This window comes from Engystomops pustulosus, chromosome 1 (genome assembly GCF_040894005.1).
Source record: "Engystomops pustulosus chromosome 1, aEngPut4.maternal, whole genome shotgun sequence".
NCBI lineage: Eukaryota > Metazoa > Chordata > Amphibia > Anura > Leptodactylidae > Engystomops > Engystomops pustulosus.
Window position 1 is genome coordinate 15,728,796 of NC_092411.1, and position 15,383 is coordinate 15,744,178.

At 44.3% G+C, this 15,383-nt stretch overlaps 1 long non-coding RNA gene across 1 annotated transcript in view; it reads left to right on the forward strand.

The window, feature by feature from the left end:
* The window catches only part of LOC140117365 (uncharacterized), a 136,003-nt gene extending 121,472 nt beyond the window's left edge, over nt 1-14,531 (forward strand). Inside the window, exon 3 of the long non-coding RNA XR_011853009.1 lies at nt 13,753-14,531. This is a non-coding gene — a long non-coding RNA (uncharacterized lncRNA). The remainder of the gene's footprint in view (nt 1-13,752) is intronic.
* The last annotated feature ends 852 nt before the right edge of the window (nt 14,532-15,383 follow it).

Sequence of the window (15,383 nt, forward strand, 5' to 3'; positions counted from 1 at the left end):
TATATGCTTTTGTGATTTTATGACTTTAAAACAATAAAAAGTGAGTTGACAAAAAAAAAATAGAGTTACCTGGAATAAACCCAAAGCCAACCCAGTCTAATAACACAATGGGGCACATTTACTAAGAACAGTGAAGTGCGTACTGTGTGCAGTGTCCTGTGTAGCGTGGAGGGGGCGCTAGATTCAGGATTTCTGGTGCACGTTCTTCATGAATCTGGCGCCCCCTGCACTATCCTGACAGAGTGCACCAACTTTTTTTGGTGCACCTATAACATAGGGCGTGCAAAAAAATTCTGTCGGACTTTGCATGATAAATTTGGCGCATGGTCCGACTGAGCACCGGAACGCGCCCTTCAGTGCATAAATTTGTGTCATGTGAAGAATAGTGCAGCCGTGCCACAAAAGTCCGACAGAAAACTGGCACAAGGTCCTTAGTAAATGTCCCCCAATGGGGCTCATTTACTAAGGGTCCGTGGAGCGCATTTTTATCGGGTTTCCCAATGATTTCCATTTTGCGCCTAATTGCCCTGGGATTTTGGTGCACGCGATCGGATTTTGGCGGCCGTCGGAGAACCCGATGGATTCAGACAACGCGCTGGATTTAACAATTAGAAATGTGTCGCAAGACACGCACTTACAAGCACCGGTAGAAGAAGGTGAACTCCGGCGGACCTCATCGCAGAAGCGACGGATGCAGGAACTCGGGCGTACGACCTTAGTGAATCGCAGCAGACCCGAATCCTCTTCAGACAACACGCCGCAGGATCGCGACAGGACCGGGTAAGTAAATCTGCCCCATACAGTCCATTCATATGCTATATGGCCAACTATAGTAAGAAGATGGCCAACTGTAGGAGTTCTGCATCATCTACATTTGTCATATCTATCAACCAAAGAGTCAGATTACTGATTGGTGGGCAGGATCATTTCTGACATCAACCTGTATGTATCCTGATGGTAGTCAGATCCTCATTTCCACCAGCGCTTTCAACTTTTGTCATGAAACGATCCCCAGTTTGATTTCTGTAGACGTCCGATCCAACGTTCACACGTTATTATTACATCTGTCATCGCACCAATTATGATCAGATCGGGCGCGTCCTCCCATGAACACCAGTGTTTTAAATAGTGTAAATTGTATAAATACCGTCTAATATGCTTACTAACTAAAAACCCAAATGTATGCAGATGATGCTATTATATTTGTAGAAAAATCTCATTTGAATGACACGGAAGTCAAAATAGAATAGCAGCCGGTGATAATTCCCTGTAATAAATCATTAAATACATCAGCTAATCAGATGCTGAAATTACTGTGTTAGATACGTCTCCATTTGTATAAGGCAGTCAGAGATTTGCATAAAACCTTCAATGTCAAACATATTTTTCGCAGCTTTTTCATTCCTGTTTTTTTTTTTATCCTTGACTTTTGAGTTGTGATTTGTCATTTCTCTTTATTAACATTTCAAGTTTGGTTTATTATTATTATAATTGTATTTTCTTTCTGTTTAAAAGAGGTTTTACATGGAAAATAGAATCTTCCATGATCTGTTATCCAAGCCAATGATCAGCGGGATGAATGGGTGGTGGGGGGGCTTTGGCAAGAAATGCTGTTTATATAAAAGCCCAGTAGACATGGAATGGAGAAGCAACACTAGAAAATTCTTCTCACTGCATTGAGAAGGAATGAGGGGCTTGGTGACCCCTGGTCTAGTCATAATGGGGGTTCCAATAGTAGATTTTTACCCTACAGGATAGATGACCCCACAGGTAAAAGATGACCTGTCCGGAGCGAATATAAAGGCTATGGCGCTCATTTACTAAGGGTCCACGGACCGCATTTTCGTCGGGTTTCCAGACGATTTCCCTTTTGCGCTGCATTTAAAAGGGGTTTTTGGCACATGTGATTGGATTGTGGCGCATCGCCACCGGCTTGCATGCAACAAAAATCGGGGCCGTGGCCGTCGGACAGCCCGACGGAATCCAACAAACCGCGGAATTTAAAAAAGGAAATTGTGTCGCAAGATCCAGCACTTACATGAAGAAGAAGGTGAACTCCGGCGGACCTCAGCGGGGGAAGCGACACATGGACGCACAATCTTAGTGAATCGTGGCAGACCCGAATCCTCATCGGACAACGCATGCGAGGATCGCGACGGGATGGGTAAGTAAATGTGTCCCTATATGTAATCCAAAGGGAATGTTTTTTTACAAGAAGAACATCGGACACTGAGGGATGTGAGAGGGAGATTTAGATATTAAGGAAAACCATCTTTGGATAGACGACTATGATAACCACTCTTTCTAACAGAAGAACAAGGACCAACCTAAGCAGATTGAAGCTCCCAATATTGGAAATCCTGTAAGATGTTCTTGAGGTCTGATGGATTGCAGAATGAACCTTCTATGGGACTTCAGGGACAGTATACAGGAAACCCAATAAAGACGATCCCCAACTTAAGGACAATCAACTTACAGACGACCCCTAGTTACAGACGGACCCCTCTGCCCACTGTGACCTCTGGTGAAGTCTCTGAATGCTTTACTTTAGTCCCAGACTGCAATGATCAGCTGTAATGTGTCTGTAATGAAGCTTTAGTGATAATCCTTGGAATCATTACAGCAAAAAATGTTAAAATTCAAATTGTCACATGGACAAACAATTTTATGTCTGGATCTACAATTATAAAATATACTGTGATGATAGTATAGAATTTATGATAGTATATAAGATTAAAGGGGTTGTCCGAGTTTTGAAAAAAAAATATATATGTGGCCGGGAGCGGGCTGCCTAAACAATAAAGATGTACTTACCTTCCGGTGCCCTCCGGTATCCAGCGCTGCTGTCGCTCCGGTCCGGGCGCCATGTAAACAAACACGGCCGCCGGAGCAGCGCTGCATTCAGCTTCCGGCCGGACCCGACAACCTTCCGGCCTCCATACACAATGCTGTGCAGTGGCGTCGCTAGGTCAAAAGATCCGGGGCTCGTGCCCCGGATCTTTTGGCCAGTGCCCCGAATCTCCTCGGGTCAGCAGATCATCTGCCCCGCTGCCCGGGAGATTCCTTCCCTCTCGTTCTCATCACGATCTGTGTCCTCAGATCGTGATGAGAACGAGTGCAGGCGCTGCTTTCCCCTGCAAGGACCTAGCCTCCGGGAGTTCCAGAGGCTGAAGGACCTGTGATGATGTCATGATCACATGACCTGCAGGGGAAAGCAGCGCACAGAAAGAGAGAGAGCTGCATCTGTGAGGTGAGAAACATGATAGGAACTAGGAAAGGGGGAGAACATTGTGGGGCACATTATTTCCTGGGGGGCTGTGTGAGGCACATTACTTACTGGGGGGCAGTGTGGGGCACATTATTTCCTGGGGGGCAGTGTGGGGCACATTACTTACTGGGGGGCTGTGTGAGGCACATTATTTACTGGGGGGCTGTGTGTGAGGCACATTACTTACTGGGGGGCTGTGTGAGGCACATTATTTACTGGGGGGCTGTGTGTGAGGCACATTATTTACTGGGGGGCTGTGTGTGAGGCACATTATTTCCTGGGGGGCTGTGTGAGGCACATTATTTACTGGGGGGCTGTGTGAGGCACATTACTTACTGGGGGGCTGTGTGAGGCACATTATTTACTGGGGGGCTGTGTGAGGCACATTACTTACTGGGGGGGGGGGCTGTGTGAGGCACATTATTTACTGGGGGGACTGTGTGAGGCACATTATTTACTGGGGGGCTGTGTGAGGCACATTACTGGGGGGGCTGTGTGAGGCACATTATTTACTGGGGGGACTGTGTGAGGCACATTATTTCCTGGGGGGACTGTGTGAGGCACATTATTTACTGGGGGGCTGTGTGAGGCACATTACTGGGGGGGGGGCTGTGTGAGGCACATTATTTACTGGGGGGCTGTGTGAGGCACATTATTTCCTGGGGGACTGTGTGAGGCACATTATTTCCTGGGGGGCTGTGTGAGGCACATTATTTACTGGGGGGCTGTGTGAGGCACATTACTTACTGGGGGGCTGTGTGTGAGGCACATTATTTACTGGGGGGACTGTGTGAGGCACATTATTTCCTGGGGGGCTGTGTGGGCACATTACTTACTGGGGGGCTGTGTGAGGCACATTACTTACTGGGGGGCTGTGTGAGGCACATTATTTACTGGGGGGATTGTGTTAGGCACATTACTTACTGGGGGGACTGTGTGAGGCACATTATTTCCTGGGGGGCTGTGTGGGCACATTACTTACTGGGGGGCTGTGTGAGGCACATTACTTACTGGGGGGCTGTGTGAGGCACATTATTTACTGGGGGGATTGTGTTAGGCACATTACTTACTGGGGGGCTGTGTGAGGCACATTATTTACTGGGGGGATTGTGTTAGGCACATTACTTACTGGGGGGCTGTGTGAGGCACATTATTTACTGGGGGGATTGTGTTAGGCACATTATTTACTGGGGGGCTGTGTGAGGCACATTACTTACTGGGGGGCTGTGTGAGGCACATTACTTACTGGGGGCTGTGTGAGGCACATTACTTACTGGGGGGCTGTGTGGGGACATTACTGGGGGACTGTGTGGTCACATTACTTACTGGGGGGACTGTGTGGGGCACATTACTTACTGGGGGGCTGTGTGGGCATATTACTTACTGGGGGGCTGTGTGAGGCACATTATTTACTGGGGGGCTGTGTGGGCACATTACTTACTGGAGGGCTGTGTGAGGCACATTACTTACTGGGGGGCTGTGTGGGCATATTACTTACTGGGGGGCTGTGTGGGCATATTACTTACTGGGGGGCTGTGTGGGCACATTACTTACTGGGGGGCTGTGTGGACACATTACTTACTGTGGGGCTGTGTGGGGGACATTTCTTGGGGCGTGCTCACACATGTCACTAGGACAGGCCTTGGTTTGATCACATACATTTTCCAGTAATACACATGTGATGGGTAACAAGCACCTGGTTTTGTTTAAATGCAAGACAAAGGTGTGAGTGCTGCCTTACAGTATTTGGGGAGATTGTTGGGGGCAGCAGCAGGGTAACACTGCCAGGGAACAAAGATGTAGGGACAATGAGGAACATAAGATGTGGTGATGGGGATTTCTCCTTTGTTCTCTGTAGCTGCATATACCAGAAGTAACCTTGTTATTGGCACAACCACATGTGAGGGGGTTATGTACAGGAGGGGGCATTACTCAAAGTGCAATACACATGCATTGGGGCCCGTGCCCCGGATCTTTTACCACCCTAGCAACGCCCCTGATGCTGTGTATAGGGACGGATAGGCGTACCCGGCCACGGAAGCTGAATGCAGCGCTGCTTCGGCGGCCATGTTTGTTTACATGGCGCCCGGACCGGATACCGGAGGGCACTGGAAGGTAAGTACAGCTTTATTGTTTTAGGCAGCCCGCTCCCGGCCACATATAGTTTTTTTTAAAAAAAACTCGGACAACCCCTTTAAGGTCCTGGCAGGCCGATTGCTCATGGACAGATAGAGATCATATGACGCTCCATCTGTCTCCATGTCATGGACAGGAATCTCCGGCTGATGAGGTAAAAGACAGGAGGCTTCACTTTACACATCAAGAAAGCGGAGCAGAACTATTACTAGATGTATGTCACGGGTGGTCCCGCGACCCATATCGCGGGTCGCGGGCTCACCCGTGCTGCCCAGCCCTCTCCAGCGCGCCGCCGGCGCGTCTCACCTGGCCCGACTCCCGGCTCGCTCCCCTCCGCGGTCCGCATGCATCCCCGACTGTTAGGGCGCTCGCGCGGCTCCTTCTGAAGATTTAAAGGGCCGGAGCGCCATTAATTGGCGCTGGCCCTATTGCCCAATTCTATATAAGCCTGCCTCTTCCTGCAAGCCCTGCTGGATCTTTGTGCCTCACAGCCTGAGAGAAAGCTTTACTGCGATTAGCCTGCGATCCTTTGTCTCCTGCGTTCCTGTGTCTCCTGCGTTCCTGTGTCCCTCCGTGTTCCTGTGTTACCTGAGCTCCTCCGTGTTCCCGTGTACCGACTGATTCGGACTGAGCGCAGGATTTGACTTTCAAATGGTGTCACAAGCCCAAGCACTTACATGCACCAGGAATTAGAAGGTGAACTCCTGCGGACCTGAGCGGGGAAGCGACACATGCAGGATATCGGGTGCACAATCTTAGTGATTTGCGGTGTGTTTCATTATATTATACACGGACAATGCACTGTTGGTGAACTCCATTGACTGGTAAGTAAATGTGCCCCAATGTGTCTTTACAACGCCCCTTATGTTAGACATGATCAAGAACCCAGAAGTCAGCAGGGGAGAGGTGGAAGGATGACGGCCACTGTGATTTACAAGGAAATAACATGCAGGGACCACGGGCATCTCACACTCTACTCCTAGCGATGTGATCCCATTTATCCTACCTTCCAGGAATGAAATATTAACCTTCTGTAACCCAAGGTGTTTGCAGTGTACAGGCTACTTAAGGACACTCAACTTACAGACGACCCCTAGTTACAGACGAACCCCTCTGCCCACTGTGACCTCTGGTGACCTCTCTGGATGTTACTCTAGTCCCAGGCTGCAATGATCAGCTGTAAGGCGTCTGTAATGCAGATTTATTGATAATCCTTGGTCCATTTACAGCAAAAAATTTTGAAAATCCAATTGTCACTGGGACAAAACATGTTTTTGTCTGGATCTACAATTATAAAATACAGGCAGTCCCCGGGTTACATACAAGATAGGTTCTGTAGGTTTGTTCTTAAGTTGAATTTGTATGTAAGTCAGAACTGTATATTTTATCATTGTAATCCCAGCCAGAACTTTTTTGGTCTCTGTGACAATTGGATTTTAAAAATGTTGGGTTGTCATAAGAATCAGGAGTAACACTAAAGCTTCATTACAGACACCTGTGATAACTGTTATAGCTGATCATTGTAGCCTAGGACCAAAGTACAATAAATTACCAATATCCAGAGGTCCGTTTGTAACTAGGGGTCGTATGTAAGTCGAGTGTTCTTAAGTAGGGGACCGCCTGTATACAGTTTCGACTTACATACAATTTCAACTTAAGAACAAACCTATGGACCCTATCTTGTATGTGACCCAGGGACTGCTTATATTATTATTTTTTGACATTTCGGAAGTTTTGTATTTTCCATTTTTAAAACGGAGGTTTTCATCACAGGATTTTTGTGTCCCATCGCTACTTTTTGTGTTGTTCCCATATCTCGTCAGTTTTTTTTTTCTCCATATGAATTAAAATACCTGAACTTTTGTAATCATTCGTCTTAATGAAATGTCAGGAAGCAACAAGCGGCACTTTGTCTTCATTTTCCCCAGGTTTATTCTGACAGGACAGTAGAGTCGGTTACATACAGGATAATCTTTGTATTATCAGGTTCCAAACCAATGGAATAGGAGATAAGGAGAAAACTCATAATGTGCGATCCCTCCCGTCATGGACACAAGACTGTCATTGACACGAATATGAAAGAGCCTGAACATCCCATTCATTCTATGTACCACGCTGTACAGTGGGGGTCCTTGTTATACCCTCCATCTCACAGAGGCTTTTTCATACATATAATATTTCAATGAAACATTTTATGTTCCACGCACTTTTTGGCAAATTGCCTTCATGCCTAGAATTTGAATTTGTTAAATTAGTTAATTCGTTTTTGGGATGTATTGCTTTTTTTTTTTTGCATTTATAAAATTTGTAATAAAATTTTTCTCATGTTTTGTGAGCAAAATTCTAAAAATTCTTTAATACCAAAAAATGTCATGTTTTGTTATGTTTATTAAAGAGGTTTTCCCAGGAATACTACAGGATAAGGCCTAATTTGCTGATCGGTGGGGGTCTCAGTGATGAGACCCCCACAGATCACGAAAACGAGGGGTCCCATGTACTTCCTTCGGACACCTTGTGTTCCATGAGAGTAATGGAGCAGACGGCCTTTCATGACTGTTCTGCTCCATACATCTCTATGGAGCTGACGGAGATTGAAGAGTAATCTGTGGGGGTCTTATCACAGAGACCCCCCTTGATCAGCAAGTTAGGTCTTATTTCTTGGATAGGGCCTAACTTGTATTCATGGGAAAACCCCTTTAAAGGAAATCTACCAACAACATGAATCTTGATAAACCAGGGACATTACTCATAGATTCAGGTGACGTGACTGTGGTATCTTCTTGTATTTATTGTGCATGGGCTCCTTCTTTCTCAAATAAAATGTTATAATTATTCTAATGAGACAGAAGGGCTTTAAGGGGTGTTACCAGAGGCCCTCTGTTCTGTAGCTTCACAGGCTGCTACAATGAGCAGAGCAGGTCTCCCCTCCTCCTGGATTACACAGGCAGAGGGAGGAAGGAGAGTAGTTGGGTTAGACATGTGCTGCACAGAGTAACAGTGCTTTGGCAAAACACCTGACCTTATTCTGGATCTGTTTTTTAGAGAACCTGAATGAGCTTTCCTAGAGGGGGCGCTATTAAACCTCTCAATAGTGGCCTCTCAGTTTCCCAAGCAATGACTTGTTTTCTGTTTGGGTGACCACGATTTCAGCACATGTAGACAGAAGAACTTTAAGATATTCTGGTACATACTATACAATACAGACACTTGGCTTCAGGATAAGGCCCTGTGCACACTAACGTGTGAGGTTCTGTGTGTGGCTGGATATCGGTCGCCATTGAAGCCTATGTGCGGTGAGAACATCTTGGGGTTTATTTACTAGGGGTCGCAGATCGCACTTTTGTCGGATTTCAAGGAATTTTTGGGTTTGCACGGCTTAGACCGGTATATAACAGGTGTCTGTACTTGGATTGTGTCGCACACGATCGGTTTTTGACGCAGCTGCGCTGCTTCCATGCGACAGAAATCTGGGGGCGGTGCCATCGGACAATCCGACTGATTCTTCTGGTCTTCTTTTCTAAGAGTTAAAGGGGGTTTCCAGGTTCCTATAATATATACTCCTATGAGCTTGCAGCGTGCGAAGATGACTGATAGAACTGTAAGGTCCAGGTTGTTGTATTTCCATCAATCAACTACCATTGACCCTATGGATGGGTACCCCGGGATGAAAATGAATACCACCCCTGGTGATGCTACAGTGTAAACCAATACAGAATTGTAGATCTTTGGACCACCAAAGAGGAATTCCTCCTAGTAAAAAATCCACTTATTATCAACAAGAACTGTTTTACAGCACGGAAGGGCTCTGGCAATGACCCCAAAGCCCTTCTGACCCACCATCATCATTTTTAAAGATGATTTTCGAAGGAAAGAGGCCATGGATAACAAATATAAGAAGATTATCACAGTCACGGTGCCTGGATCTATGATGGACTTACATGGTAGACCTCCTTAAATTTGGCGCATGTTGCAGAGTATCAAAACTATTGTGAAAAAACACAACAATTTCGCACCCTTTAGTGTACAGTGTATGTGTTTCCTCGAAATTCTAAGAACATGACATCCATTGCTATTGATATAGAGGATTATATATAGTATATATTATATATGCTCCCGGTGTGCGCTCCATAGACAATGGGGCCTCCCTATGTATCAGGCGTCTTTCATACATTCTTATTCATATTTGCAAACCATTTGGGAGGAAGCAGAAGTCTAGAATGGATGCTCCATGTAATTGCCAGGAACATCTCTTGTTAATGTAACATCCTACAGTATATTACAAGTCTAAATTATTCATTCAGTTTTTCCTTCATAAATTACCATTGTGTTTGGGCCAGATCCATAGCAGATGTTTGCTCATCAGCGAATATGTTAAAAACACTTGGTGAAATATTTAGAAGGGATTTCTATACGTCTATTGAAGCCGCAGTCTGGCTGTCATCGCCGGCTATAGATCTCCATAGTGATGGACGGGGCTGAACACTGCACCCAGTGTTTGCTCTGCACAGGACCAGCATTGTCTCCAGTGTTAGGGGGGGGGGGGGGGGGGCGATTTTACAATTTCTTTAGATTGACTACAGTTGGATCCAAGAGAATACTATGTCAGAATAGAGAGACCCCTGACTCAATAAATAATATAAAATGTGATTTATTAACTATTTTGGTAATAAAAAATCAGGACTCAAAAAATTTTATTACAAAAACAATGTTCCCGATGGTCATTTTTTTTTACGTTGCCGAAAGTTGTATCAATCAAAGAGAGAAAAAGTCAGGTACAAAGGTTACATAAAAAAAAAAATATTATAAAAGGAGTTTGCATCTCAGGAAGGTGCTTTTCCAGGAACCTAAAGGGAAACAGGACATTTGACCTTAGATTAAAGGGGCAATCCTTATAGCCACACCTCTAGTGTAAAAAAAATATTTACATAAAAATAAAATTACCGTATATACTCGAGTATAAGCTGAGACCCCTAATTTTACCACAGAAAACTGGGAAAACATATTGACTCGAGTATAAGCCGAGGGTGTAGTATACAGCCAGCCCCCACGTAGCATACAGCCTGCCCCCATGTAGTATACAGCCTGCCCCCAGTAGTATACAGCCAGCCCCACGTAGCATACAGCCTGCCCCCATGTAGTATACAGCCTGCCCCCATGTAGTATACAGCCTGCCCCCATGTAGCATACAGCCTGCCCCCATGTAGCATACAGCCTGCCCCCATGTAGTATACAGCCTGCCACCAGTAGTATACAGCCTGTCCCCAGTAGTATACAGCCTGCCCCCAGTAGTATACAGCCTGCCCCCATCAGTATACAGCCTGCCCCCTTGCAGCATACAGCAATGCCACCATCAGTATACAGCACTGCCCCCATCGGTATACAGCCTGCCCCCATCAGTAGTGATGTAATGATGGGTCAGTGTTATCTATATAGAGGTCATTGTACAGGGGGGAGGAGATAAGCTGTGACATCATCTATTGTCAGTAGTGATGTAATGATGGGTCAGTATTATCTATATAGAGGTCATTGTACAGGGAGGAGGAGATAAGCTGTGACATCATCTTTTGTCAGTAGTGATGTAATGATGGGTCAGTGTTATCTATATAGAGGTCATTGTACAGGGAGGGGAGGAGATAAGCTGTGACATCATCTATTGTCAGTAGTGATGTAATGATGGGTCAGTGTGATCTATATAGAGGTCATTGTACAGGGAGAGGGAGGAGATAAGCTGTGACATCATCTATTGTCAGTAGTGATGTAATGATGGGTCAGTGTTCTCTATATAGAGGTCATTGTACAGGGAGGGGGAGGAGATAAGCTGTGACATCATCTATTGTCAGTAGTGATGTAATGATGGGTCAGTATTATCTATATAGAGGTCATTGTACAGGGAGGGGGAGGAGATAAGCTGTGACATCATCTATTGTCAGTAGTGATGTAATGATGGGTCAGTGTTCTCTATATAGAGGTCATTGTACAGGAGGGGGAGGAGATAAGCTGTGACATCATCTATTGTCAGTAGTGATGTAATGATGGGTTAGAGTTATCTATATAGAGGTCATTGTACAGGGAGGGGGGACGAGATAAGCTGTGACATCATCTATTGTCAGTAGTGATGTAATGATGGGTTAGAGTTATCTATATAGAGGTCATTGTACAGGAGGGGGAGGAGATAAGCTGTGACATCATCTATTGTCAGTAGTGATGTAATGATGGGTCAGTGTTATCTATATAGAGGTCATTGTACAGGGAGGGGGAGGGGATAAGCTGTGACATCATTTAATGTCAGTAGTGATGTAATGATGGGTCAGTGTTATCTATATAGAGGTCATTGTACAGGAAGGGGGAGGGGTTAAGCTGTGACATCATCTATTGTCAGTAATGATGTAATGATGGGTCAGTATTATCTATATAGAGGTCATTGTACAGGAGGGGGAGGAGATAAGCTGTGACATCATCTATTGTCAGTAGTGATGTAATGATGGGTCAGTGTTATCTATATAGAGGTCATTGTACAGGGAGGAGGAGGAGATAAGCTGTGACATCATCTATTGTCAGTAGTGATGTAATCATGGGTCAGTGTTATCTATATAAAGGTCATTTTACAGGAAGGGGCAGGAGATAAGCTGTGACATCATCTATTCTCAGTAGTGATGTAATGATGGGTCAGTGTTATCTATATAGAGGTCATTGTACAGGGAGGGGGAGGAGATAGCTGTGACATCATCTATTGTCAGTAGTGATGTAATGATGGGTCAGTATTATCTATATAGAGGTCATTGTACAGGGAGGGGGAGGAGATAAGCTGTGACATCATCTATTGTCAGTAGTGATGTAATGATGGGTCAGTGTTATCTATATAGAGGTCATTGTACAGGGAGGGGGAGCGGATAAGCTTTGACATCATCTATTGTCAGTAGTGATGTAATGATGGGTCAGTGTTATCTATATAGAGGTCATTGTACAGGGAGGGGAGGAGATAAGCTGTGACATCATCTATTGTCAGTAGTGATGTAATGATGGGTCAGTGTTATCCATATAGAGGTCATTGTACAGGGAGGGGAGGAGATAAGCTGTGACATCATCTATTGTTAGTAGTGATGTAATGATGGGTCAGTGTTATCTATATAGAGGTCATTGTACAGGGAGGGGGAGCGGATAAGCTGTGACATCATCTAATGTCAGTAGTGATGTAATGATGGGTCAGTGTTATCTATATAGAGGTCATTGTACAGGGAGGGGAGGAGATAAGCTGTGACATCATCTATTGTCAGTAGTGATGTAATGATGGGTCAGTGTTATCTATATAGAGGCCATTGTACAGGGAGGGGGAGGAGATAAGCTGTGACATCATCTATTGTCAGTAGTGATGTAATGATGGGTCAGTGTTATCTATATAGAGGTCATTGTACAGGAGCGGGAGGAGATAAGCTGTGACATCATCTATTGTCAGTAGTGATGTAATGATGGGTCAATGTTATCTATATAGAGGACATTGTACAGGGAGGAGGAGATAAGCTGTGACATCATCTATTGTCAGTAGTGATGTAATGATTGGTCAGTGTTATCTATATAGAGGTCATTGTACAGGGAGGGGAGGAGATAAGCTGTGACATCATCTATTGTCAGTAGTGATGTAATGATGGGTCAGTGTTATCTATATAGAGGTCATTGTACAGGGAGGGGAGGAGATAAGCTGTGACATCATCTATTGTCAGTAGTGATGTAATGATGGGTCAGTGTTATCTATATAGAGGTCATTGTACAGGGAGGGGGAGGAGATAAGCTGTGACATCATCTATTGTCAGTAGTGATGTAATGATGGGTCAGTGTTATCTATATAGAGGTCATTGTACAGGGAGGGGGAGGAGATAAGCTGTGACATCATCTATTGTCATTAGTGATGTAATGATGGGTCAGTGTTATCTATATAGAGGTCATTGTACAGGGAGGGGGAGGAGATAAGCTGTGACGTCATCTATTGTCAGTAGTGATGTAATGATGGGTCAGTGTTATCTATATAGAGGTCATTGTACAGGGAGGGGAGGAGATAAGCTGTGACATCATCTATTGTCAGTAGTGATGTAATGATGGGTCAGTGTTATATATACAGAGGTCATTGTACAGGGAGGGGGGAGGAGATAAGCTGTGACATCATCTATTGTCAGTAGTGATGTAATGATGGGTCAGTTGGTTATTGATTCCATATTTTCTCACGACTCGACTTTGTTGATAGATAGAACACAGCTTTTATTTATGATTTGGGTTACGTATGAGAACACTTGCTTAGTAGAGGGACCTTTCAGGTGCTTGTGCTGTAACAAACCCTTTTTATATTTATATTTTAGATCTCACATCGAGGAGAAAAAACACACAAGCGGCTCCAGTCATCGCCGGCAGTCGACTCTGTTTTGAAAAGAACGTCCAAAGCCGAATGTTGCGCGGTGGAAACATACCAAAAAGTGCAGAGGGATTACAAAAGACACCTGATAATTAACTCCAAATCAAAACAACATCTGGTTAACTGCTTCCTGATCCTCATATAATGCTCCGCTTACATATGCTGGAATATTTTGGCACGCACACTCCAAATCTCTGGCAAATAAGAGCTAAAATGCACACAATTTACAACAGATTTTCCTTTCCTTCGCTCTTAAAAAAATTGAGACCTGTAGATTTTTGGCTCAATTTTTGCCGACCTACTAAATAATTAGTGGTTTTATTTACATTTCCAATAATATAAACATTTAACTTTTTAGTTTCTTTTTTTCAATGGACAGAGTTATACACATTTTTTTTCTTTAGTTTTATATGGTTTGTATATTTTAACCCTATAAGGACCAGGCCATTTTCGGTTCTTTTGCTTTTCCATTTTAAACACCCCCACTTTTTGATTTTCCCGTGTAAAGAGCTGTATGAGGGCCTTCTTTCTGCGTAATGAATAATAACTTCTTAGTGTCAGTATTATATATACCATGTCATGTACTGGGAATCAGGGAAAAAATTCCTGCTGTTTTTAAATTGATGAAAAAAACACATTGATTTTTCCTTTAATTCTTTTAATTCCTTTAGTCATTTATATCCCTTTCATTAGGTTTTAATAGACATTAAAAAAAATCAGAACCTTTCGCACAAATTTTCTTTTGCTGTGTCGTCCAATTCTTACACTAATACAGTATACACTATACTGTAAGTGACTGTTGTATTTTTAGGGGCGCAGTGTGGAGATGCTGCACGGAACTGAAGACATCTTCTGGTAAATTCAACAGTGATTGTTATAGTTCTATTCCTGATGGAGAAGGATCCTGTAAGGTACTAGATACCAATAATGTCTGACTACTAGTGTGTGAGACGGTGTCAGCGACAGTGCTTCGTGAGGATTTTGTTAATAACTAATCAGGTTTTAGATTTTCTTTAAAGTGGTGTATGTAAATTCAGTGGGCTGGATACAGGAGGAGAATAAAGCTAGTATTTTTCCTAATTTTTTTTCTTGGGGGGGGGGGGGTTGGCTGTGCCCTCTCCATACAAGGTAGGTGTTTGCTACATATTGCAGCAAAAACCCACAGACAAGGGTGGGCACCACCATATTGGTTTAGATCTCTATATTGGCATAGATCCTCATCGGGGATCAGCGTTCTGTTACCATGACAGCCTCGGGTAATGGAGGTTGTCTTGTTTTAACTAGTGACATGATGTGGAAAATTCCCCATATACTTCCATACTGTACTATGGTAGTGTATGGTAGGATCTATCAGACAAGCTAGGGTTAAACCACCCTAGGCTAAGGCTACAATACACCCCTGTAATCTCTGAAATTTTACCTCCATCCATGGGCTCGCAGCATTTTTTAGCCATTATTCAGACGGTGCCCACACATGCGCAGTAACTCGGCTCGTTGCCGAAAAGTCCAAGAAGTTACTGCCCATGTGGGCACAAGCTAAATAGCTGAAGAGTGCTGAGGGGCCACACACGGAGGCAA